The sequence below is a fragment of the Typopeltis vanoorti genome, chromosome 19, assembly GCF_054136105.1.
Source record: "Typopeltis vanoorti isolate ZY-2024b chromosome 19, IOZ_Tvanoo_1.0, whole genome shotgun sequence".
In the NCBI taxonomy this organism is placed as follows: Eukaryota; Metazoa; Arthropoda; class Arachnida; order Uropygi; family Thelyphonidae; genus Typopeltis; species Typopeltis vanoorti.
Genome location: NC_143567.1, coordinates 29,127,514 through 29,154,322, shown reverse-complemented (window position 1 = coordinate 29,154,322; position 26,809 = coordinate 29,127,514). Strand labels below are relative to the sequence as shown.

At 35.7% G+C, this 26,809-nt stretch overlaps 1 protein-coding gene across 2 annotated transcripts in view; it reads left to right on the top strand.

The window, feature by feature from the left end:
• Positions 1–26,809, top strand: part of LOC150095951 (organic cation transporter protein-like) — a 107,664-nt gene that overhangs the window by 2,326 nt on the left and 78,529 nt on the right. Inside the window, exon 1 of one of the 2 annotated variants that reach the window (XM_090409389.1) lies at positions 14,351–14,447. The exons of the other annotated variant lie outside the window; for it this stretch is intronic. The gene's annotated coding sequence lies outside the window, so the exon portion shown is untranslated. Of the gene's footprint in view, positions 1–14,350; positions 14,448–26,809 lie in introns of those variants that run through there. 2 annotated transcript variants of the gene reach the window in all.

Sequence of the window (26,809 nt, the reverse complement as noted above, 5' to 3'; positions counted from 1 at the left end):
GATATAGTGGGTACTTGAAGAGCTTTGACATCTCTACTAGACGGCTTAATACAGCAGGAAATAATTCTTAGGGAAGTTATGTCATGTTTTAGGGAGTGGAGATTAAAAAGCTAGTGCCAAAACTGATTTATAAAATTAGGAAAACAGAAAGAGCAGATAAATCTGACGATCGCATGTTGTGATTATGATTAGTTCATTGGGTTAGGTAATTTGAAACAAAGGCTTCTGGAGATTGCGTGTGTTAGTTTCAGACTGGTTAACACTATTGCCGTAACCCTTTTCCGTTTGAAGAACAACGGCCCTTCGGACCGAAATATCAAGGGTATAAGAAATTGGGGGGAAAGAATAGGTCATGGAATTATAAGAAAAGCAGCTGATACTGCTTAGGATTTAGTAAATAAAAATGCATTTAGAGTTACTAACATTACTAACTTTTAATGTTAATTCAAATATTAATCTCAAGCAACAAGTTGGTAACGATCTAGTTCAGCATAATCAGAAATAATTTTACTTAACTGTGAACCTTATAAGAATCATTTTAAGCAATTTCATATGACAGTTTCTTGTAATACTAGCAAAAAAAAAAGCATGAAACCAAAGTTCCACTAAAGTATTAATTAAAGTTTTGCACATGATAATTAAATATAATTAAAATGCTTTTAATGAATTTTCGAAATGATGCATTTAATAGAAAGAGCGTTTCCAATTTCATTTCATTTCATTCGAATAAGGAAATTTCGTTTATTTTCTGTAATTCTGCATAGCTTTTGAGACGACATATTTAAGAACTAGCTTTTGTGGCATAGCCGGACGCCGAAAAGAAAAACGCAGAAGTGATATTTTAGCACCCTCTGTGCCCACGCAAAGGATTGAATTTTATTTATCGGTAAATACTCAAAACAGAAAACTCGCATTCCACTCCTGAGTTATGCACTTGTGTGTTAACAATCAAATACTCGTATACCACTTCGCTACGCAGAATTGAATGTTGTCATCTTTTTCTCGTACTGTATCGAATTCACAGAAGCATTTTATTTCTGTATTTCATTAAGCCATGACGTCACATCCGACTCAACCACCTCATATTTGTCTCCACGGATTATTAGTAGATCGATCATAGAGTGGAGAATAATTTGTTGAATTATTCTCCATTACTTAGTTTCCTTCGTTCACTTTCAACATTTTCGCAACAGTGCTTTGATACAACTTCATATTTGAGATTTGAACTAAAATTTTCACGAGCCATTTCAAATTGGGAATTTTTAGCATCTAAATCGAGCAAAGAATTTCTCGGTAATCGTTTGACCCTTTGATCAGAACAGATATGTATGAACTAATTCTCATCGTTTACGATATCTCTCAGAGAATTGAGATGAACCCAGTTTAAGAATTTCTGAGAATCAGTAGGCCTGCAATTTTCTTGAGAATCGGAAGTTTACTTGGTGTTTTATTTAAAGGAATAAGAGTTTTTTTTTTTTTATTGGGGTACGTAATAGTGGTTATGGCATTTGTCCTATTGACACCAATTGTTCAAACTTCGCCTTGGTTGACGAAGCGTCCTCATTGCTCAACCTCTGCTTACTCAGTTAAGAAAAAAGAAAGCAAACCTCCACCTATCTGAAGGCCTTGAATTTAAAGGTTATTGAGACACAAAGTTCGAACCTCACAGACCTAATTTTAGTGCCACTCCCTTCATTATTGTTGCCCTAAACTGTATTTCTTTCTCTGAACAAAACAAACGCATTCATCACTGCATGTTATTTGTTTCCAAAGTGTAGTTTCAACATGCTCATCATATAATGGTCCTTAGAATAGCCCAGACCTGTTAGAAGACATTTCTTGGGTACCTGAGCAATAATGCAAACTTCTTGCCTTGTTTAATGAAGATTTGTTTTCAGCTTACTCTTTTTTCCCCCCTTCTGTTTCTTCTTATTATTATCACTATCGTCATCATTATCCTCGTGTTTGTAGAGTCTAAAGAGTAAAACGTAATTAATTGATGTGTAAGAAAGTAAAATCCGAAATCCTTTCTTTTAAACTATAAAGCAGCTGAAGCAGCTGGTCTTATTTAAAGATGGATTCATACTTTTTGGATTTGCAAAGTTTTCAAATGTTTTCCATCTACAATTCGGAAAACAGAAACTTTTTTTATTACAGATGTAAAATACTGGAACAAAAGGTCGACTGCGCGCGTGTGTGTGCGTGAGTGAGCAAGCGCCTATTTAGATAGTTAGGGTTTTTAAAGTTATTTAGTAAATTCGGACAAATCACATTTGTTCCATGCAATCACCGGAATATCGACCCGACCTCTTTGGTGTTTTTCATCGTTCTCTCTTCAACATATAGATGAAACTTCATTTAGACGAGAAGATCTTTCTAAAAGTTGTTTGTCACTCTTTTTATTTCACTGTAGATATGAACTCTTAAAACATGGAAAAAATCCCAGTTCTGAGATTGCATCTCGACGAGCAGTTTAACACGTGTTAAACTGTGAATCAAAGACCTGCGATTCATATCCGAATCTTTCTCTCTCTCTCTCTCTCTCTCGCTGGGCTTCTATACAAAGAATTGGAAATGTAAAAGATACTAGTGAATATATACCGAGGATAGAATTTAATTTTCCTGGCCGAAAGGAATGAACCAGTTCAAACTCTATTATGTGAAATCAGAATGTATGGAATCCCAAACATTCACAAATCTAATATCCTTTCAGGACAATAGTACAGACAGTCTTACACCCAAACTTGCCAAGCAGTTTGGCACAGTCCCTTACTCCCCTCACAGGCAACTATCCCCCTTTGTAAAAACTTCTGTTAATTTTAAAACTCCAATAATAAAATTAAAAAAAAAAAACTATTTACTGAAAGATTTAGACATTAGGATTAACTTTGATGTTAATTCTAAATTTACTAATGTGCCACTATCAAATTCATAAATTTCATAAAATCCCGTTTCTTCTCCGACATATTTAAATTATTGTAATTTACAATTCATGCTTATTATTTCACATGGAAAAGAAAAATATACAAACACGCGGTAGATGGCCTTCATAGGCGCTGAAATATCACCTTGGTTATTGAGAGTTTGAAGTGACTGGTGCTGTGTATAGTCCCGAGAGATTCTGACCCCCACTTTTTTAACATGCAGTGGGAATAATTTCATTTAAACATACAGTGGAGATCCACAACCTTCTCCATCTTCGAGGGTACAGCAATAAAGTAGTTCCCCAGGCTGGCAGCCAGATAGTGTACGGGTCTTGACCTTGATGATAATGCGTTTAGGATGGTTTCCAGATCGTCTGTCGCAAAATCCCCACTGCCAGATCGTGCCTGGAAGGAAGCTGTGTACGTATGCTACGGGGATGGCGATGGCCCACGTTATGATATGAAGACTGGATGTTCTCTGCATGGACGATCTATCTAAGAGTCAGCTCCTCCTACTGCATGCTCTCCTGCTCTTCTCTTAACCGCAGTGACACTATATATATTTGAGTTAACTGCCATGTTAAAATAAAAAACACCCTCCCCCCAAAAAAAATAAAAATAAAAAAATAAAAAAATAAAAACTCAAAAATCTTTACGAAACCAGTACTTTCACATTCACTTTACCAACATTCAGGGCATAAACGCCCAGTTAAATTATGTACACCATCATCTACATACATCCCAAACTGCTGTTCATTTTTTTGGACAACCTCCAAATTACTGCCATCCATCTTAACTGTCCAAACTACACCCTGCATGATTCCTTTCGTCATACGGGTAGTACTTATATTTTGTATAGTCTTATATTTCTTGCCCGAGGATGCCTAATCTTAAATCCCTGTTTTTGATATTCTGATATTCTCTGGCTTAAGATGTCCTTGCCTCGTATATCATTCATCTGCTGTCTTTACAGTTCCTCTGTTCTGAAAACCATTCTGACCTCTGATTTATTAACCTTGAAGCACTCATTTACTGCAATCCGGCTGCAGTAACAGTGAAGTCATCTTCCGTGACTACTTTCCGTAATTTCGGTAACTCATTCTGGATCCCATTTTCCAGTTCCCTTCACCAGACCGGGAGATATCTTGTAATCCATTGACCAAGTTTGAACTATAAACGTTTCCACAAGGTTATGCAAGTACTTAAGAATTTAATGGGACTATAATATTATAATTTCTTCTTCCATAAATATACTCCTCGGCTATTCATTACTGAAACTTGCTTTATTAACAGCTTTAATTGATAACATAAAGGAGAAAATAAAGTATATTAGTTTCAGCTAATATTTACTAATTCGTTTTTTTTTCCTGTATTATTTTGCTGCTTTTAAATTTAATTGAATAAGCTTTGTACTAATGAGTACAGTCACCTGACATTTAATCTCTTACGTGTTTCATGTTAACTGCAATAATTTATAATTTATTTTGTAAATATTTGATGTGACTGAGTAGCATTGCTTTCTTTGACATTTATGTTGTATTTCATTACAACCGTCATTTATTATCTCGAGATAAGAAGTGAAATTTTACAGTCGACAGATTTGAACAACCAGTGACTGCCCTCCAGTGGCCTTCATATCCCACTTATCATTTATAGTTTGACAGAAACGCCTCTCTTGACCTAACTTATTTTTAATAAAGATTTCAAGCTCGAATGTTGTCCGATTTTAACTGTTATGCAATCAGTGAGTAAAAATATTGTTAAGACAGAATAGAATTTCTCAGTCTAAAAAAAAAAAAAAAAAAAATTAGTAACAATGTTTAGTATTGCAGCGGGGCCAAGGCTTGACATGATTATGAAATTAGTGCAAGTCATTCATTGTTTATCAAGTACGTATGCATTAAAAAATAAACATTCAGGGACATCATGATAATTAGAAAAACCAGTTCAGGGAAAAGTACAGTAGCTAAATATTAGAATGTGAATTATAAAGTTACGCGCGCGCACGCGCGCGCGCGCGCGCGTGTGTGTGTGTGTGTGTGTGTGTGTGTGTGTGTGTGTGTGTGTGATATTGAATGGAAAAATACACAAGCAGCAAACAAACACATTTTTCGAATTTAATCTACTATTAAACAAATTAGTATTCAGTGACACATGAAAACAATGTCATATGTCATTGTAGACTGTATTGTCCCAATGTATTATAGACACTATATGGCTATTAGTTTCTCTTTTTAAAGTAGAAACTAATAACAAAATACCCATATCGCATTTGTTTTAGGTTCATTGTACGAGATGAATTACCACAGAATTTTCGAGCAAAGATGGGATTTCCAGATAGATTAGCGATTTGTGCTTGTGCTGGTTCTATTCTATATATATTAATATATCTATTCTACAGTATAGATGCAGTTCTTGGGTACTGATTCTTGAGTTATAGATACCTGTGCAGTTTAATGCGATTCTGTAGAGTAGATTCTGTAGTGGTTGAGACATTTGTATCAATTGAGACAGTTGTAGGTTTCCTCCCGCGACGAGTCTTCGGACTCCTTGGAGGTGTCAGGAATAATAATAATAATAATAATAATAATAATAATAATAATACTCGGAATCGCTTGCTGTCCGGACCAGTTGTGATGCCTCCGGGGAGAAGCCTATCTCTGCTGATTTGTGTTGTATTATGTGGCCTAAACTGGATTACGCAAGTTATTTTTTGTTCACTATGGATAGAGGAACACCTAAGTCTCCTGTTCTTGCCCTGCCTGAGTGCATTCTCCCAATACGGTTGCTAGGTAAATTGGCCAGTTCCTGTTAGTCTGAGAGTCGGCATATATGTTTATTTTTCTGGGACTCATAATTTCTTTTGTTAATCGACTTCTTCTGCTTAGTAAAATGCTATGCATAATCGGATGGATAATTATTTCAGAAAAAAAAAGTGTCTATTAAAATATATACGAATATGGTATCTCTTTTGAGATTATTTATGACGTATTAAGCCTACGTAATTATTGGACTTAAGATTTAGCTTTTTATAATAATTTTAAAACTTAAACTGTTATTTAAAACGAATGTTTATCTCAAACATTTTGAATTCTTTTTGTGGAGATGAAGAAAGTAACAGGACGTTTGGCATACTTACTAGGGCCTTCTTTAGGCTTTTCACCTCTTCCAGAATCGAGAGGAATCATCTCCAGAATCGTATCGATTTTCATTCTTGTAGCATCTAAACATACTGTTATAAAGTTAGTTAAATACGTTAAATATGGGGCATAAAAGCTTTCAACTCTTGCTACAGTGTGAATGTTAAAATGTTAAAATATTTGGAATAAAAAAAAATTAAGTACAGAAATTCATCTATTCATTCCTAATTTTTCTCAGAGTCCTCTCATTTTTTTCTACTCTTTGAATTGTTATATTTCTAACCCAACTCTCGATCCAGAAGTTAAATTTATTTGAACACAGTTTTACATACTGTAAATCGTTTAAAATGCAAATTGACAAAAACAAAAGCACATTGTCAAGTCAAAATATTATAACAGTTGTCCTAATAGCTCATAGGCTCCCCCTCTTACTGCAAGAACTACTTACACGCAGCGTGGCATGGACGCTATAAGACTTGCGATCCTGACCATGTCAGGATTGCTTTCCATAGATCTGCGAGTATTCGGGGTGGAGGATTCAAATGCCAGTTCTCTCGATCCAATTAATCCAAGAGATGTTCTAAGGGGTTCAGATCCGAAGAATTCGAGTAATTGTACAACCTGGTAGCCGCAGTCCTGTTCGGAGAATCATTCTTGAATGATACCGGCAAGGTGGCGCAGCGCATTATTCTGCTGAAACAAATCTAGGAAGACCGTCTTCATGAATTGATCAGCCACAATGGATTGGTATTTTGTAATCTTCATAATACGGTCTTCCTGGCACAAGAACTCTAAGAGATTCTCCAGAAAAATCCTTCATACCATAAGGCTTCCGCCTCCTCTCTGTTCCTGCTGGAACATTCGCAAAGACAACTTTTGCGGTCTTCAGTGATCTATTGATAACTACGTCTGCAGTTTGAATATGAGAGATGTCATTATACTATTACAGACTGGAAGAAATGTTTGCCTTTTCGAAATCTCGTTTCCTGCCCTGTCGTGTGAACAGTAGATAAATGGTTAGGCAAAATCCTGGGGAGGAGTAATCTTCTCGATGTCACAGTCGAGCAGGAATAGACACGACACGACAGCGTTATGGTGTGATGTTTTCCTCATAGTCTTTTGGAACCTGATACCACATGGGTTCTTTGAGTGGATGTCTACTGAGTGACCATACCACCTTATGGAGATGGTATGTTGGATTGCGAACTGGAAAACACCGCCATTCTTCCCGTGGTTACATTCCATTATCAGCTGCTCCACACTTTTTAGTTTGTCGGCTTGCTTATTGATATTTTTCACCGCTAGCATCAATGAAGCGACTCTACTCTTGGAACACCTTAATTACAGTACTCCGCGAACCGCCTACAATATTGGATACCGCCACCTTTCAACGGGTACTCTATAATATCTTGCATTGTAGGGTACCCATTGAAGTGGATTGTGTATGTAAAACAAGGCTCTTCGTTTAGGCTTTTTCAGGTGTGCGATATGTTTTATTTATTTTTTGATTTGAGTATTTGATTTATTGATTGATTTTCAGATGTTTGATTTACAGATCGCTTTAAGGTGTGTTACTGTTTCTTACTTTAAAAAACAATTATAAAACTATATAGGTTTACATTCCCCCTCCCCTAGATTATCTGAAAATAGCGTGATTAATCTCTCTCTCTCTCTCTCTCTCTCTCTCTCTCTCTCTCTCTCTGTCTCCTTATATTCCTACACGGATATTTATTATTTTTGTTGTTATTTATAGTTCTTTGTACCATATCAAAACCGTCGATTTCTTCCTTCTTGAAAGTTCCAGACTTATCATTCAATATTATTCACAAATATGAAAATTCTGGAAGAATTATGATGTAAATTAATTGTTTTAACAACAGAAAATCACTGGCAGTTATATCTTTTTAATGTCTTTTAGAGAAGAAAACACGTAAAATCCATAGATCTAAGAAAGTTTTTCAATAATTTTCTCTCTGTTGAATCGATGTTTTAAATATAATTAATAAAAGAACTAGAACATTCGAAGGAACAAATAACGAATAGAGTAATGTGATTAAACCAGCCTACTAACATTCTGCCAAGGGAATCACTAAGTATTATTTTATTATAATAATATTCCCATCCCTCCATACATGTTAGGTTAGGATCACTGGCCTGTTGCTGCCAAATAATTACCCTCTAAGAAATCTAATTAATGTTCTGATAGAGAATTTTGCAGGATGGAAATTCCTGCAAAATTCCCTAATTTTCGGGAGTCAAAACCTTTCCAACTTCGTGTGAAACCATCTAACTCACCTTCATTGAAAAGTCATTATAAAGGTTTTGCGTCCTACATGGATTCGAACTAGGTATTTTTAACTAAAAGGCATTGTCTATATCGACAACGTTCTTTAGTTAGAAAGGATATTATCGTTGTAACAATCATATAGTACATCATAGTATACTCGTATATCCTTGAGAGTAAATATGAGGAATGATATTGATACTGATAATATACTTCCCTATTGTATGTGCAGTACACATACAATAGGGAAGAACGAATGATTTATTTTTTAAAAAATTACATTAAATTTCAGATAATTACGATATTACTTATCAGTATGATAAATTTTGTAAAATTTATCATACTGATAAGTAATGTATCAAAAAAAAAAGCCAGCGAAACTTTTCTTATTTATGCATCGGAGAATAACAAGTAGCTTTTACAGGTTTTCAAACATAATTAAACTTGACATAAGCTATAATATTCCTGAAGTATTAAATATTCTTGTGTATAAGTATATATGTATTGTATATATACATATTATACATGTATAAGTGTACAAGTATTTGAACGATTGGAAGTACAATTCTAAGCTGAATGCTGCTTTCATTCGACCCAGATATTCAACAAGACGCAGATTTAAAGATTTAAATCCATTTGACAAAATAACTAGAGGACATTTTTGAAAATAGTGAAATGCGGCCGAAAGCTATCGTCTTATTTCCCCTCGTCTTACTCCTTAGCAGAGCAGAAGGAGAAAAAGCCAAAATCTCTTATAGGGTCTGTGTTCAACCGAATTCAATCAGTATAAGTGTTTCTAATGTTGTTTAAGGCCTCTAAGAAAGTCATGTCAGACTAGAATGAAGGGGGACCATATGACAAAAAGTTGCTCCCTCTGCCAACACCTCGATAAGTCGCAACATTCAAAGGCTTTCGTCCGATTTAGGAACTGAAGTGTTCATGTTCATCTGAGGATTTTCATTCAATAGAACACGGAAGGGGAATCATCTCTTTTGCAGACATCTTCTACAACTAGCATTCTTCAACTGATTTCGGGCAAATTTGAAATATAGTTCGTACGTTGCTTAAGGTTTCCTGAGGAGTTTTAGTCCAGTTGGACTCCAATAAAGAGGAGGAGATTTCAACTGATTTTAATTTCGACCCATCTCGATTAAAATAGAAAATATTGTAAAGGGAAAAAAAAAACGTCGTAGATATCTCTACAACGTAGTTCTACAGGTCGTGGTTGCATTGGTTAAGCCAAGCAATATTGAGAATGCAGGAGATTTGTTGCAGTTTAGACGCTGTTAGTTGGCTAACATTATTATTGAGGTTATTGATGCTGCTTTTATGATATTTCTCGAATTTCAAAGGAAAATCATGCTTTTAACAATTAGAGTAATAATGAAAACGAATACCAGTTGCAGCCAACTGACAAATAAAATAGATTAACAGGTTTCTTTTAAACTTTTAATCAAGATTATTTATTTTCATTTAAAAAAACATTACAACATTAAACAGAAGCACTGTTGCATTTAATGTTTTTTTTAAGCCCAGCAGTAGTAGCAGTCGCCGTTTAATTAATTACTTAGTGACCATGACTTTTTTTCTATAGTGGAATACGTCAAATGTCATTCTAGTGTATTGGACTAATAATTGGGTCAGTGAATAATAATGATATTTTTTCGGCTGTAATCGAAATGAAATATCTACTTATAATCAAGCTTTTCCATATATTTGATCATTAAGTAGTATGTTGAACAGGTGACCAAAATTATACGATGATTGAGCAATTCATGATATATTTATTTATCGTTACATTATTAAGGCAAAAACAGTATCGTACGTGGTTGAAGTAATGAAAAAAAATATATTTTTTATGTGCAACCAGGTTTGCTAAAGCCTGTTAGGTCATAAGTTTTTCTTTTCTTTTTTTTTTTTTTTACTGAACACGTGGGTAACATTAAGAAAATATCTTGTAGTCGGACGCGATTTTAAGTTTTTCTTACACCTCTCCGTTTGGCAATTATTGAAAACTTGGAAGTCGCAATAATAAAAAAAAGTTTGTTTTTTTAATAATAGTATAGTAATTCGAATTCGAAATTATTAATAATTATAAAAATAAACTAAATAGTGACATCACCCAAATAGCATCGAATTCAACCATTTTTGGCGTAGTTCATTTATTGTCATTTTTAGCTAAATTAGGCTGTAATATGGCTCCATATTTCACGAAATTTCATGCAGCTAAAGCGAATTTATTACTACGCATCGTTTTCCCAACTTGAACCAAAATCTAAAATGATCGAATCATCTAGAGTAAAAATGATTGCAACCAATATTGAAATGTCCCTACAAATTTTAGTGCAAATTGTAAATATCGGAAATGTCAAAAACCCAACCAACAGCAGATAATTAACTTGCATAAGGATATTCCTGGTCCAGAAAAACAAATTTAACAAGAACTTTAAAAAAAAAAAGATGCAAAAAAAAAAAAGAAGAAGAAGAAAATATGTTACAACGCCGTCCATACTTACTTGACCTTGTACTTCTTCCTAGAAAAGAAGTCTTCCTTACTAGTATTAAGCATTGACAATTTTTATTAATGAGAGAGGTCAAGGTGGTTTCAAAGGATGTTATTCCAGAGGTCTCAGAAAGTGACCTGCGTTAATTGTTTCGTGATTCGAATTACGTTAGTTTTTTTTTTTTTTTTCTATTTTCTGAAGGGAAGTATTTAGAAGTTGATCATGTACCCTTGGACGACGAATATTTGATGTAAAATATCACATGATTAAAAGTCAGTCGAACGGGGAATACCACAATGGTAAAACTAATTCATGTGTATCACGTAACTTGTTTTCCTCCGCGCTATTATATGCACAGAAGGAAAAAGCAGTGTCGACAAATATGCCGTTTCTCACGACAAGAAAATATCTTCGTGATGAAAATAATCATCTACTCTTCACGCAGGTATTACGCTAAAAATACTCTACATTGTAATCATCTTACACTAGAAACATTAAGGAAGAATGAGAGTAGTCAATTAGCGCTGTGCATCGAACTACTCTAAGAAGGCTTCTACTGGACTTGGAAATGATGTTATACTCATGTGTGATGGAATGGGAAAACACGAAGTCACCAAAGGTTATGTCAATGTACTGTTGTGCAAAGGACAGAAAGAATTCATTGGATGTTGTGACATATTAAAGTCGTGGTAATGTAACGTCAACGATTGATGGAAATTTAATGTTCTTTTCAGTGGCGACGCTGCTGACCAAATGACTCATGAATCGCACACATTAAAGTACATAGAGAGAGAGAGAGAGAGAGAGAGAGAGAGAGAGAGAGAGAGAGAGAGAGAGAGAGAGAGAGAGAGAGAGAGAGAGAGAGATGGCTGATAAATAGAACGCCAAATGATTTGAAAAACAAAATTTAAGGGAAGAAAAGTGGATTGATGTTAACCAATCCACTTTTCTTCCCGATACGTTTTACCTATGTGTGTGTGTGTGTGTGTGTGTGTGTGTGTGTGTGTGTGTGTGTGTGTGTGTGTGTGTGTGTGTGTGTGTGTGTGAGGCAGTTTCCAGTTTGGCATTGAAAAATAGCTTCTGCTGATGACCTTAACATTTATCATAAAACAAGTCACAGAGGACTATTACATGGATTCTGCAGTACGGTAACTAGTATATCACGAACATAAGCTGATAACGTTGGAAAACCTGCCTTTAGCTGAAGTAGCAGCAATGGCAAAGGGATGTAGTTTATATTATTCCACAAAGTGTGTCGAAACATATTACTTTGCCCCTCCCTTTCAGTCCTCGGTACAGTTCCATAAATCACATAACAATGTCGACAAAAGGATGGCACAGTGTTTTCGCTTAATTCCGTGTTCAATGTAGTCGTATCACTCAGATTATGTAGGCGGTTGTCAATTCTTGAAATCCTGATTGCCGTTTTATCTTGACAAAATTTTTTTTGTCAAGATAAACGGCAAGGTAAATCAAGGAACTAAGTCCTGTCAAGGTAAATGGCAAGATCATTCGGGGAAGAAAGTTTGTGCCAGCAAAACACGTTTTTAATGTAATAGTCTCTCTATATATATCTATCTATTTCGCGCGCGCGCGCGCGCGGTATGGCATCCGACAGAGAGAGAGAGAGAGAGAGAGAGAGAGAGAGAGGGGGGAGGGAGATTCATGCTGTAATGTTCATGAACTTTTGAGCCATCCTACCATTCAACGCCGTTTTCAATGGCTAGGAAAGTGTCAAAACTGGTAAAGCGAGTTTTTCATGTATGGTCAACACACAAATTTTAGATATTGAATAAATATTTATGCCTCATATTCTCGTAAACTTCAAGTAAGCTTTAAGAGTCGAACTCATTTACTGAAGACGAACAGCGCATTTTTTTTCACGGCATAAAGTGCCGTCGACAAATGTATTTTTAAATAAAAAATCTATCACCGAGAACGATTCACCACTCAAAAGTTTGACTGTGCTGGGATATCCAGGGTGTAATTTGTTTTGAATTACAGCAGCCCTTGAAACCCTCACATTCTGTAGCACCGAACAAAAAGCTATTGCAAGAAAATACACGCCGTCGTAACCCTTGGATAACGTGCCAAAAAAACTCCGTTGGGGGCTGGAGGAGATAAATTATTCCATATCTTCCATATTCGCAAGCTCCTGCGTCAATAGTTATCTATTCGAGTTTCAAAATTTTTTGAAACAGTGACCACTTATGTTTACTCCAGAACCCAAGGAATGATTTAAACAGTGCGTTGAAGTGCATTAGGGAAAAAAAATTCTTTGAATTCAATTTTGTTTTCTCCAGCAGGAATCATTATTTTCATGAACAATCTGAACTAACTTACTTAAGACACATCTATCATGTGTCTTAAAGTAAGTTTGTAATCATGGTTTTATATCAGTTTATTTCAAGACTTGAGAGGAAGTTTTTGTCTCATATAATCTTCAAGATCGGCTAGCTTATAAATATTTGAAAATAGTTACAGGAAACGACATTCTTGCATGTGTTTCACAATTTCGTTGCAAGACTGCATACCACAAAGGTGTAAAGAAAGCGGTAAACATCATCTGATGATAGTTTATCATTATTATTATTATTAGGTATTGTCAAACGTTTAGCTCACCAGAGAAAAAAAAGTTATCATTTCCGGAAACAACAACAACGAAAAAAATTGGTCATATGATCTAATTGATAGATTTCCAATACGATTAGGATTCAAATCATTATAAAGGACGGCATTTCAATCGGTCCCTTGACAGACATGTATAACAGCAGCTGAGAGCAAGGTGTTCAACTAGAAATTATGATGTAATTTATCTGACTTTTTTATTTGTTATTTTGTTGTTTTCTCCTTCATCCATTCCTATTTGATCGATTGTGATTGAACTGTCAAGGTGATCCTTGCAATAGATGTAATAACATTCAACGCACACACATATTAATCCTACAGTCGTAAACTATCGAAGATTAAGATAAAATGACATACAGTACCCTAGAAAGTAGAGGTCGTAGCCATGGCTTGATTCCGACCACACCTCGTTAGTTGAAACCCTTGACTTTGTCCTTTCAACAGAATTCGGTAATATTAATATCACATGTTTTGTCAAAATTAGTGAACCAGTTAGCGGCTGCGCTGAAGGTAAGTGTCACGTGATCAGGAAGTCATCCACCGCGTTTGGGCACTCCATCACTTTTGAGCCCGCACCAATCAACTCCAATACTCATTTACTTTCTGACTTACCTACTTATGAGTGCGTGTGCCTCTCTGCGTATGTGTGTACGGCCTGTCAAAGATACCGTGACTTACAAGAAGGGCGACGCAAACCGACTGTCAGTATGCACAAGCGTCTCTAAAAGAACCTCCGCACAGCACCCGTATTTACTGCAACACGTGTGAGATGCCAGATTTCGTATAGCAAGCGGTGAACGATAGCCGTAAGTACACTTGTTCCACGTGTGACTGATTGTATTATGACCCAAATAGATACTAATATAGACTGATAAGTGGTCTCTTGTTTCGCTAACAAACAACGCTATCAGGTTGCTTTTATACACGACAGCGAACAGTCAAAGTTACTTAGTATGGTCATTGTGAGGTAGGTTTAATTCGCACATCGAATTATTATTCACGTAATTTTTGCATTATTTCTGATTATAATTTTTGAACGTAGTGAAAATGCAATGAAACAAATGATTGATTTTCGTCCAAATACGAAACCGACGTTTTGTTTTTATTTGAAAGAAATAATCAAACATTCTGCTAATGCGAACAGAATTTTTTATCGTCTGCCAGTATTAACTTTTATTTTCAATAATTTAATAATTATTTGTGTCATACAAACGTAAATTGAAACAATTTACCATTTGTTTTTCTATAAATATTTCGTATTATATCAGACAATTTAAAAATATGAAATTCCCGTTTCGATATGGGTTAAGAAACAGGATAAATGTTCCCATTTAACGGACAATTGTCACGATAGAACATGCATGCAGAATTTATGGCTACGCACTGTTAGACTGTAGTTAGGGGTATATTGGTTGCATGCAGAGTTGCGGGTCACAATTATAATAAAACAATATCGTTTTTATTTTATTCTTATTTGTTACAGATTTACTGTTTCAAATTTCTTTTGACAACTAGATACTGTCCGAATACTTTGTTATGTATAAGTATTTGTTATTTCAGCAAAATATAAACTGCCATGCTCTAAAAGTTGCTCCATTTTTTTTTTTTTTTTTTTCAACTAGCAACAAATTAATATTCTGGACATGCACTTTTACTTTTTGTCTTGATTTTATAGGTTAAGTAGGTTAAGTATATCGATCTTAATAATTATCTTCATCTTGTATTTCGTTTATTTCATTGAATCAAAGTTGATATTTTTCAAAGTTACATTTTATTTAATTAATTTTTGCTCATTACTTCTGAGCCGGTAGGATTTCTGAATGGTTTCGATCTAGAAAATCCTTGAAACCCGAATAATATGTTCAGGCCCTCGCTTACCATGGAAGACAATCTGGACAAATCCATGATTGGTCAGAAGTACAGAGTGGCTGCAGACAAGGCCGACTAAGGGAGGGGGGGGGGGGGGAGCTACGAAGCTGGTACCAATTACCCGAACCCATTTTTCGCCCTGGCTTCGGCGCAAGGATTGAAATATATATTACTTCATTTTCGAGGAAAATTAAAAATAAAATCATTATTTAAAACAACTTTAATGAAACACACACACACACACACACGCACACCGACTGTAGCAGACGGAACAAACCCGATGTATGTATGTATGTATGCATAATAAACTGCTACTATACTGAAATAACTAGTAACTGCACAAGAAAAAGTTGTCCTATTGTATTTTTATGGCCGATTTTTCTGTTTTTCGGGATGAAATGCTGGAGTTTCCGGGAGGGAAACCGTCTTGCTCCATATAAGACTAACTAACTCACCTTCAGTTGAAAAGGCCTAATAAATGTCCCCTGCGTTCTAGATGTAATGTCTGGCTTTTGCGTTAAAATATACGAAAAAGATTCCAAAAAAATTCTTAAAACGTTGTAGGCTTAATTAAGATTTATGAATGAAGAAACAAATGAATATAAATCTTGAAAGTGAAATAACTTATTGTAGTGCATAAAAGAAACATTAATATTTAAGACTCACTCGCTTTCTTGCTGTTACAATCCTTGGATAAGTAAACATCCAAGATATTTAAATATATAGATAACACGCATATATGCACATCCAAATACATAAGAGTGTTTGGGATAAATATCTAGCAAGGTTATTTACTCATGCAGCTCTGGATTGAATGTTTGCGCATCTGTAATTTTGGGATGAAGAAAGTTCGAACTAGTTTCCGCGATGGCCTTTTGTAGTCGAAAAAGATTTATGAACGATGAGTTAAGGTGCACAAGTAAAGTATATTTTTTTTTTTTAAGAAAAATAATTTAGGAATTCAAAGAAATTGCCAAAATATTGATTGCTTTGGTATTTTATATCTATCAATTGCATATCAAACAGTTTATTTGTTTGTGCAATGAAAATGAGAGAAAAGATTCTTAAAATTCTTACTACACGTCCTCGAGTTTCATGTTTTTTTTTTTTTAAGTTTGAAGCAGTTTTTCTACGTGTTATAAGAAAGTCAATAAATCGTTGAAATCATTGAAAGGCAAGAAAAATAAATTAGCAGATAACCGCACCCTTTCACCCATTAAATCCGGCGATGAAATATTACGGTAAACTGAATATGACAGATGTTTGAATTCATTGATATGAAGTTTTCTAGGGCTTAATATGAATGCCGATTGCGTAACAGGTTTGATCTTGTCATACAAATTTTCGTTTTATTTGTATTTGTAGAAAAATTTGATTGTTGTGGAGAAACCAGTCATATACAGTTAGCCGTTTGCTTTCTTTCCTGGTTAGTAAACTGAAGGGGAGGAGGGGGGGAACCTCTGTTTTTATTACTTTACTTCGTATTCAAACTGGTAATAGTCACAATACAAATGTAGAATTGCGTAACGATGTAAAATTTTTGTAAAATTAAAGTACTCACTGGAGGGAAGTTATTAACAACACAAACAGTGTGTGTTTGTGTGTTCTTAAATTCAGATATTGATATTTTAAAATGGGAAAACATTAACTGATAGTTATCAGTTATCACTCAATAAATAATAATAAAAGAAAAACGAATAAATAACACTGTAATGTTCATATTGAAAGAAATATCAGAACATTGGAAGTACAACAAATGTGTGGAAGGTTACGATAGTCTTTTTTTTTTTTTAATCACTTCCACACACACGAGAGGCCGCAAGTCCTATAGCAAATAAATGCCTTGTGTGAGCAGGGGTCAAAAACAACGTAATCTGTTGATGTTCTTCTTAAAGATCTGGGAGTTGTAGTCCTTGGGGAATACTAGGTGGCGTAACAGAACCGACTAAGAGACGATTGGGAATAGCAAGTTAGCAGTACAACGGTAAAAGAAATGTTAGGTAGTTGTTGCTCGTATTCCTGTAGGTTACCTATCCTGTACATTATGGCTCCCATTTAGCAAAATGGGAGCCATAATGGACGCCAGTTCTTAGTGATATTATTATTATTATTATTAGACACCTGCAGGGAGTCCTAAGACTCATCGAGGGAGAGTGTGCCAACAGCATCGAACGATTGATTCTCTTCCAACTACTAACCGCGCTTAAACTTACTTAACTGAGCCATTAGTAGCAGAGGCTCTACCAATCGACCAACCTTTGCCGGCACATAGAAAGATGATGACCAATAGTATTATTAGCTCTAAAAATGTAGCAAAAATGTAGCTCTAAATTGTAGCAAATTCCCTAACATTGGATTCTGTTCTTTATTTCTGATTTTGTTTTCTGTTTTTGTTTTATAGTTTAAAAAGAATGTAACATTATGATTCCATGTTTCCATGGCAACAGTAAATTCTCTCTCTCTCTGCGCCTACCAGGAAATATCGCCAGGTGCATTTCATTTCTTCCACTTCAATGAAAAGAAATATTTCGTTAAAATTTAAATGTCCTAAATGTCTCTACATTCACAGATGAATAAGATTGTCTTGATTATCCCGAGCAACGTCAAAGGAATGCTTCCCAGTATAATTGTGTGCTTATTCTTCTTCGGTATGCTGTTCTGTTCAGCAGAGTGCAGTGGTCCTTCATTCATGCAGCATCATCTGCGACCTCTATTCCGTTCATAATAAGCATGCTATTAATACTAATACGAGACTAATATATACTAATACGAGACTAATAATATAAATTAAGACTACCAAAAAGTGCGAAAGCAATATTTTTTAGTATTTTTTATATTTTATAACTTTTATATTTTTATAGCAATTATTTTACTATATAATAATATTTCTGTTGCTTTTGCATTCTCTTGTAGTCTTAATTTTTTTTAATTTTTTTATTTATTTATTTTTTAATATCAACTCCTCAAACTAAAGGTCTGATCTGATTTTCCCTTTCAGTCGTTTGCGACCGTAGGTGACTTTGTAGGCATTACCTACGTAGGTGTCTACCTACGTAGATTTACCTACATAGGTAAATCCCGATGAACCTTTTTCAGGGTAGTTCACCATTGCTTTCCCCAACTCCACCAATTTTATCCGGGCTTGGCGTATTCATGATTAATCCAGTGTGTGTTCACGGGACCGGTTTGCCTGTTCTGAGGGAATAAAAACCCAAGTTTCCGGGTAAAAAACCCCTACCTCCGTATGAGACCGGCGAACTCACCTTTATCGAAAGAGACCAGATAAAGGTTCCTCACATCACGATGGGAATCGAACCCAGGTCTTTCCGACTAAAGGACTTCGTCTATACTGACTGAGCTACGGAGGCTCTCACTAAAGGTCAATAAACCTATAACGGAAATCTTGAACTGCTCTTCCGTAGAATAGAGTAGATGGAATGAAAGAAGAGGAAGAGTTCTTTCGATAAGTTTGGAGCTTAACACACAGCTACTCGAGTCTTTACACGTTGCGAGGAAAGTGTGTGAATGGTGGCCATTTTGGTGGAACAACTCCTATCAGAAAACGATTATTTAGCATTGTGAGGGATCATCTGTTAAATCGATTGTTCTCTGATGAACAGAATCAAGAATTATGAAAGAGGATTTTGGCGCATCGGTTCAAATGGGATTTATAAAGTGTTAGGATGTTTGTGCAGATGCGAAATATTGTTTTGAATTTTCATTCAAAATTCCGAGAAGCTTACGGATGTGATTTGTTTGTAGTGAAAAGGCTGGAGTAAAAGTCAATAAAGAATAAAAAAATTATCTTGACTTGAAATTGGAATATTGTCAAAGTAAGGAGAAGTGAAGCTACATGTTTCGAGAAGTAAGACAAGATTATGTTTTGGCAGCAATGGAATTCACTAAATTTTCTTCAGCAACTTGAGAATTGTGAGAACACCAATGTTTAAGACATCGTTCATGGAAGGTTTAGAAGCTCCAATCATTTGATCAACGCTGCAGAGTTTCTCGACTGAAGAAGAGGACCGGAATTTCCTGTTATCAGCAAAACTATTTGAGAAAAGCGAGAGAAGATCATTCATTTAAAGAATAGAGTTGGGATGAAAGCACACATCCCAGTGTTTCCAGGGTTGTGATGCTGTTGTTAGAAGAGTACGAAGAGAAGAAACTTGTGACCCAGTTACAAAGAGAAGGAGGTGGGGAGGGGGGAATAAGATAGTAACCTGTTGGTAAAATCCCTATACGGGACTCGACCAGACTCCTTGGAAATATCAAGAAGCACTACATTATTTTCTGAACTTTTCTATGAAGTTTGTTTAACGGTGGGTAAGGTTACCCAGGAAGTCTGCTGTGGAACAACCCGAATTCATCTTGGTGATCACTAATTAATGTGTGCTTCCAGGCAAAAATAAAATAAAATATTGGCTGTTAATGACTTTCTATGTTATTTTCGATAGTACACTGCTGTCTAAAAGCTAAGGACGAACTACATTTTTACCTGTATATGAAAAAAACATTCATTTCATGACTGCAGCCAATTGTGAACATAAATGTATTGCCAGCATATACCAGTAAATTATATTACACAAAAATGCGTTATAAATTTCGCACAAATTAAATTTCAATACGTTTTTTTGGCACAAGTGACACATTTTAATTAAAGAATAGTTAAAGAAAATGGTGCAGAAAGACATTTAAGTATGGAATATGTCCGCCCCGAAATGTGATACAGCTCTCACAACGTTGTGCCATGCTTAGCACCACGTGATTCAGGGGTTTTTGAGGCAAACTAACCCCCCCCTTGTTTGTTTGTTTTCTGGAGAGGAATTTCGAGCAGCAATGCGTCTTCCTGTTACGCCCCAACTCAAAGTAGTCTATGAGGTTGAGATCTGGGGAGCGTGCTAGGCACTCGATTCGATTAATATCCTCGGTCTCCAGAAGTATCTTCACTGTACGATGTGGTTTGGCATTGTCATCCATAAAAATGACCTCTTCGCCTACGGAACAATCGAACATGACGTTGAAGAACTTCGTTACAATATCGTTCACCAGTCATAGTCCATTTTCCAGCACTTGTAGCTCGGTGCCTCCATTAAGTATAATGCCTCCTCACACCATGACCCAGCACCGCCGCATCGCGTTGTAATGAGTACATTAGCTCACTGGTGTCTTGTCCAATTTTTATGGATACATCACCACTGAAAGCGTGCTTGACGATGAGCTCTGGATTAAAGGAACGCAGAGTACAGGTCTTCGGGCGTATATGCCTACTTGTCGCAGAGTCTTGCCAAGTTTGTCGCTTGTGCTTGAATAGAGTCGACTTGCAAGCTTACCTGCCGTGGTGCGTCGATTGCGTTTTGCTGTCGTAACCAAAAACCTGTCTTCGTGCTCCATGGTAGAGCGAGGGTGACCTCTTAGCAAACGTCTGGGACACATTCCATTAGTTTGAAACGTTGCCCAGAGCCTGGATACGACGCTATGTGAGATTCCAAACTCTTCGGTAATATCAGTAATTCTGCGGCTTTCTTCAAGCTTTTCTAATGATTCTTCCTGGCTTGAAATCATCTGGATGATGTCTTTGAGACATTACAAGATACCCAAGTTTACAACTTTATTCCTTTACGAAAAGAGCTTCCTCCAGTGCAATTCGCTCAGTGAAGCCTTTTATCCTGTTGAGTGCTACCACGTGACCCCCTTTGCACGCGATTCGAAAATTTGAATGTGTACCTGCTTTTTACTCGAAATCATCAGTTATACAAATTACCACAAGCTGATTGGTCTGAATTTGCGGTTGTAATATTCAGAAATAATGTTCGTCCTTAAGTTTTGAACACCAATTTATGAAGCGAGAACAGTGGAATGCTCTCTCTCTCTCTCTCTTTATGGAGAGGCTCATCAATTTTACAGATGTTAAGAGCTGCACTGTATGCTTAACGAGAAACTTTGCTTGAGTTATTTAAGATATGTTTTTTTTTTATTATTTTATTTATTTATTTTTTTAAATATTGGAGTGGTTTGGTACACTTGTTAATGAAAAAGTGCTTGGACAATCATCGAGGGTTCGATGTGGAGTGGGAATGAAGGCCACCATCTGGCAAGGATTATTTCGGTTATTTAGCCCTAGCAGGCGTTTGGATTTGGAGAAGAAAACGGAAACACTAATCAGATCATGGAAAAGAGGCGTCCAAATTTCGAGGTCACATCACTTGGGACTTGCACTGATATACGACACGATGATGAGATTGTCTCTGAGAAGGTCAGTCTGTAGAAAAGGAAATGTGGACGAAGTTATGATTGGCATGGTCAAGAGGAGACAAACATTTATAGCAAATTTGGAGGGAGGGAGGGATGGTTATAAATCTTCTAGAGTTGATAAAAATGACGATAATCCACTATTCCGGTTGATAAGATCATTACTTCCACTTGTTAGATCTTCCGCCTTGAGATGTGAAGTTGGCAATTGGAAGCTAGTTTGAAATAAGAACATGATATCTCACTCAATCTCTAAAGATGAATAGGAATTAGGAGAATGTTAAAGGTTATGGTCTGCAGACGAATGTAACAAAGTGAAGGAAGGAAACTTATAGTTAAAGCAGATCACACAGAGGATTCAAATACTTTTTGGTACGGAATGTCAGATCTGACAAATGCATATTTTCTACTCTTCTTACTGAAGAGTAGAAAGGATCATGCAAATTGACCCCATTCAATCTGTGGAAGTAGCCTAGAACATATACTGACATTCTCCTACCTCTTCTTTCGTTACACCAGGCATAGACAGGCTACGAAGTAAACTGCAGACTCAGTCGACGGTGCCTTAAGAAACAGTATTTAAGGATCTATTAGGATCACATCATCCGTCTGTCTACACAGCAGCATTGCTCTAACTGGACGGATTTTGATGAAATTTTACTAAAAGTGATTATGGTTTATATCTGACAATTTTAATGACTTCAATATCTAACACGATATGAAATTGTATTATAGTATTGCACTAAAGCTTATGTAGTAATGAGAGATGTCGACGGAAAAATATATAATATGCACTTCAGTTGATTTCACAGATGTGTTTATTCACCACAATTTAATGCAACTATCTTTTACTTTTTAATTTTTTTCAAGTTAGATTTTTAGCTTGAAACACTTTTAAGGATTAAGAATATTCGCCAACTTGCGTTTTTCCACGTGGGCCACTGCTATAATTACAACTTCCGAGTTTTGGCACATAGTTGTACTGATGTGAACAGCAATAGCAACCAGTTGAAAAGACAACTGTAGAGTAGACGGCCTTTAATAGGTTAAGATACAATATTTCCTTCCCATTATCGGCATTCGGAGAAGACCTTGCATACGTTTCCACATTCACCAGTAACTTACTGCTAATATTTCTTATCTTAATTTGCAATCTAGTAAAACATCTGCAGGCTGTTTTCGTCTGCGACTCTTTAGCAGAAGTAATTTCTCAGTCAGCATTTATTTACTGTAGCCTCGATGCACGTGTGATTTAAATGTGCCATTTTTCCCCCTGTCGGACCGTTAAAGACAGTTATTAGATACAAAAACGGAGGAATGGAGAAATGTAGGCTGGTTAACCTTCGATACAGGAAAAAATACTAATAGTAATCAAGGAAGAGATTTGATCAGTTAATTCTGCGGCTATAGAATTAAGACTGTAAGCAAAAAAAAAAAAAAAAGAAAGATATATGTACATGCACAAGGTATATGCCATTAGCGAAATATAAATATTACAGTTCTAGAAAAGGTGATGGGCGAGATTTAACGAACAAAGGGGGGAAAAAGTGCTATTTTAAATCTATAAACAGTCTTTCAACTTTTTTTTTTTCTTGTTAGTTTTGAATACTAATTTATTTTACTTTGTTATTATTGTCGTTTGGTATCACAAAGAGTAACCTACTTTTCCAAACGCAACTGTGTATCTAATGTAATGGTGTTTATGTGTTTGTTGTTCTAAAGCGGAAACTTCGACACGTGTAAGCCTTCATCATTTGCTTGTGAAATGCAACAGAATTGTTATTGAGCAAAACGAAGCTAATACTTCGAATATATTCATTTTCTGGAACCTATTTATTTCTGAACCTCTTAATTATCTAACAACCACTCGCATTTTTTCTCATTTATTATTCTGCTATTTTATAGCTAACATCGCTCAACAACCAGTATGAAATAAAGATTTCAAGACTTGTCCTTTAACCTGTTTTATTCCTGAACCATTCGATCAATGTTGAGTCCAGTTTTTCTGCTTTACAATGTGTACGCCATAGATTCCTATAACTCTTGATAGCCCAGTTTGACAATGTGCTCTTCTACTTGTTCCACATAAATGGTAGCAGTGTGTGTCTTGCATTACTGGTATCATTTGAAGAATAATTAATACCTAAGGCTTTCTTGTGTTGTTTGGTGAATACAAACTAGTAGCATTCTTGATAAGCTGCTATTTTATAGTCTAGAAAAAAAATTTAACTTAGATTTTTATCAAGGTATATTGAAATTAGCATGCAGATGTGATACTATCTGAATGTCGGAGCAAAGTCTTATGTTAAATCCCAGAAAGAGTGCAAGATTTAGACTTGCTGACCGCAGTAGATGGTCAAATGTTTTATACTTCTCTTAATGAAAATTAGGACTAGTACTGTCCATCAAAGTGATTTTAAATTGATTAGTTGACCGGATACTTTTTGCCAATGCTTATCAGCAGCCCGGCGAGAGACAAATAGTTTATCCAAGTGTAAGCAAACAGTGTTTGAGCGTGAAGTATTAACATTAATATGATTTCTTCGTATCTTTAATTTAATTTATAAACAAGGGAAAAGCGGTCAACAAATGGTTTATAGCTAAGATTCTCCGTTGACACATACGAAGATTATACGATGAATTTTTGATGATGATTCTCCACAATAGAAAATATTGTTGACCTACGGGAAAAGTTAACATAAACTTGATCTTCTATAGTATTTTTTAATGGTAGTCCTACCAAAAAGGGGTTGTAAATCTATTGCACATTAGTACCATAAGTAGGCAAGGTTTAGATAGTCCGGGAACCCTATCATATGGAGATCAAACATGACACTTTTTCACCACTTCGGACTTCCAAAAAGAAGGGTGGCCTCACCAGGGATGATGAAAAATCACGATTTATCAGATTCATGAGGACCTAGACCACAGCGAATTCGCAGGCATATAGCCGAGCAGCTACCAACTGAGCCAACCATGCCGGCAAAAACAGTATCACCACTACGAAGGTATATTTCTTAATGGAAATGCTAGTAAAATTAGAATAGTGTGTCTATAGTTCTTGGCGAGACGGTTTGCCAATTTGATGAATCGAAAAACTCGAGTTTTGAAGGGGAAAAAAAAAAAACCTTCTACCCCGTTTGAGCTTAGCTAACTCACATTCAGTGGATTTCAAAGCGATATCAAAAGGAGCATGCTACGTGGTTCTAAGGCCTGCTAACAAAAACCACAAATACTATAATATCCTGGATGTCTAATACCTACAGGCATCAAATTAACTTAACCCTGCGGAGGTCGCGGTCGAAAAAATTGCAGCGTAGGTCGCGTGTATCTGAGAGATACATTCATTACTAGTATGTGCTAAATTGCGATAAAACTTAAAAAAATACTGCAGATATAATACATGATGATTTATTTATTTTCAGTTACAATCTAAAAATTATTGAAAACAGAAACAACGAAAACAACTTAAGTATAAAGAGCTAATAAGCTTCATTTCGGCAATGAAAACATTACTTAAATTAAGGGGATATTAAATCCCACATAGTTTTAAAACCGAATAAGAAACTCAAAGATTGGAATCAGAGAGTTTCTTGCCGAATATAGTAAACTATAAAGTATCGGCGACACTAGCGTTAGCCAATGCAAGTGATCCTAGTACGTAGTACAATACCGGGCAACTCGTTGCAAAGGTGGGGAAGTTCAGATCGCTATTCTTAGGTATTTTCCATAACGTAAAAACACATTCCCTAGGAAATGTATGCTGTTATTACATTATGGAGGGAGGTCACTACCCAAACCGGTTTCAGCCTTTTTTGAGGCTTCATCAGTGAGTAACTAGACCTAATACCAAAGTGTATAGCGAAAAGAACTTATGTACTCTGCGAACGAGTTTTCCAAACAGGTGCAACCATTAAGTTACTTAAGTATAAAGAGCTAATAAGCTTCATTTCGGCAATGAAAACATTACTTAAATTAAGGGGATATTAAATCCCACATAGTTTTAAAACCGAATAAGTCGGTTTAGGTCTAGCTACTCACTGATGAAGCCTCAAAAAAGGCTGAAACCGGTCTGGGTAGTTGACCTCCCTCCATAATGTAATAACAGCATACATTTCCTAGGAAATGTGTTTTTACATTATGGAAAATACCTAACAATAGCGATCTGAACTTCCTCCACCTTTGCAGCGAGTTGCCCGGTATTGTACTACGTACTAGGATCACTTGCATTGGCTAACGCTAGTGTCGCCGATACTTTATAGTTTACTATATTCGGCAAGAAACTCTCTGATTCCAATCTTTGAGTTTGGAATCAGAGAAAAATTTTTTTTTGAAAAAAAAACCAAAAATATCACTCGTAATATATGCAGCTACTCATGACCTCCAAGCTATACACTAGATATGTATAAGAATATTTATATTAAACAATTTGTTTGTATCTGTCAGATCAGCCGCGACCTCCGCAGGATTAAAACTAGGTTTATATGAAGTAGACTAAAGCTGTACTTGTTTCTCAGGATAATCTCCATCGTATTATATCACAGTTGTCTGAAAGCCGCCCAATCACAAGCGGCTTCAGTGTCATAAAGGAATGCTGATTTCTTCGATCATTCATATAAATCGATATTAAGGCTAAAGGATTTCTGCCATTTTAACAGTAACGTTTCACTTTTAATTTCCTTTTAAATATCCAGAAATAAGCAATTTCTAAATTCTAATAAACAAAAATTTGCTTTTTATTTTAATTTTAACCAAAAATTTCCCTAATTTTCCCTGTTTTCGCTGTTTTGATCAAACAAATTTTGTACCACTTTTCTACAAATAATTAAGAGCAACCATTTTGCTTTCCTTTATGCTGTATTTCTTAAAATTCTTCATAGTTCTTAAGTTTTCTCATAGGTTTCTTAAGAAATATCCCACAGGAATGTATGTGTTTGAGTTAACCTTTCAACCGAACTTAAACACATACACAACACCTTCCTTTCCAATGGCTACAGTGACTACAGAATTAAAAAAAATAACCAAGTCCTTCCCCATTCCCCGACCATCTCTTCAGAAGGACTTTAGAAATGCCATCACCATACCTCACATCCGTGGTACATCAGAAAAAATAGCCAGATCATTAAAAAAGTGCAACCTACATACACATTTTAAGCTCCACTGTAAATTTACTACCCTTATACCCTTATCCGTTCCACCAAAGACCAG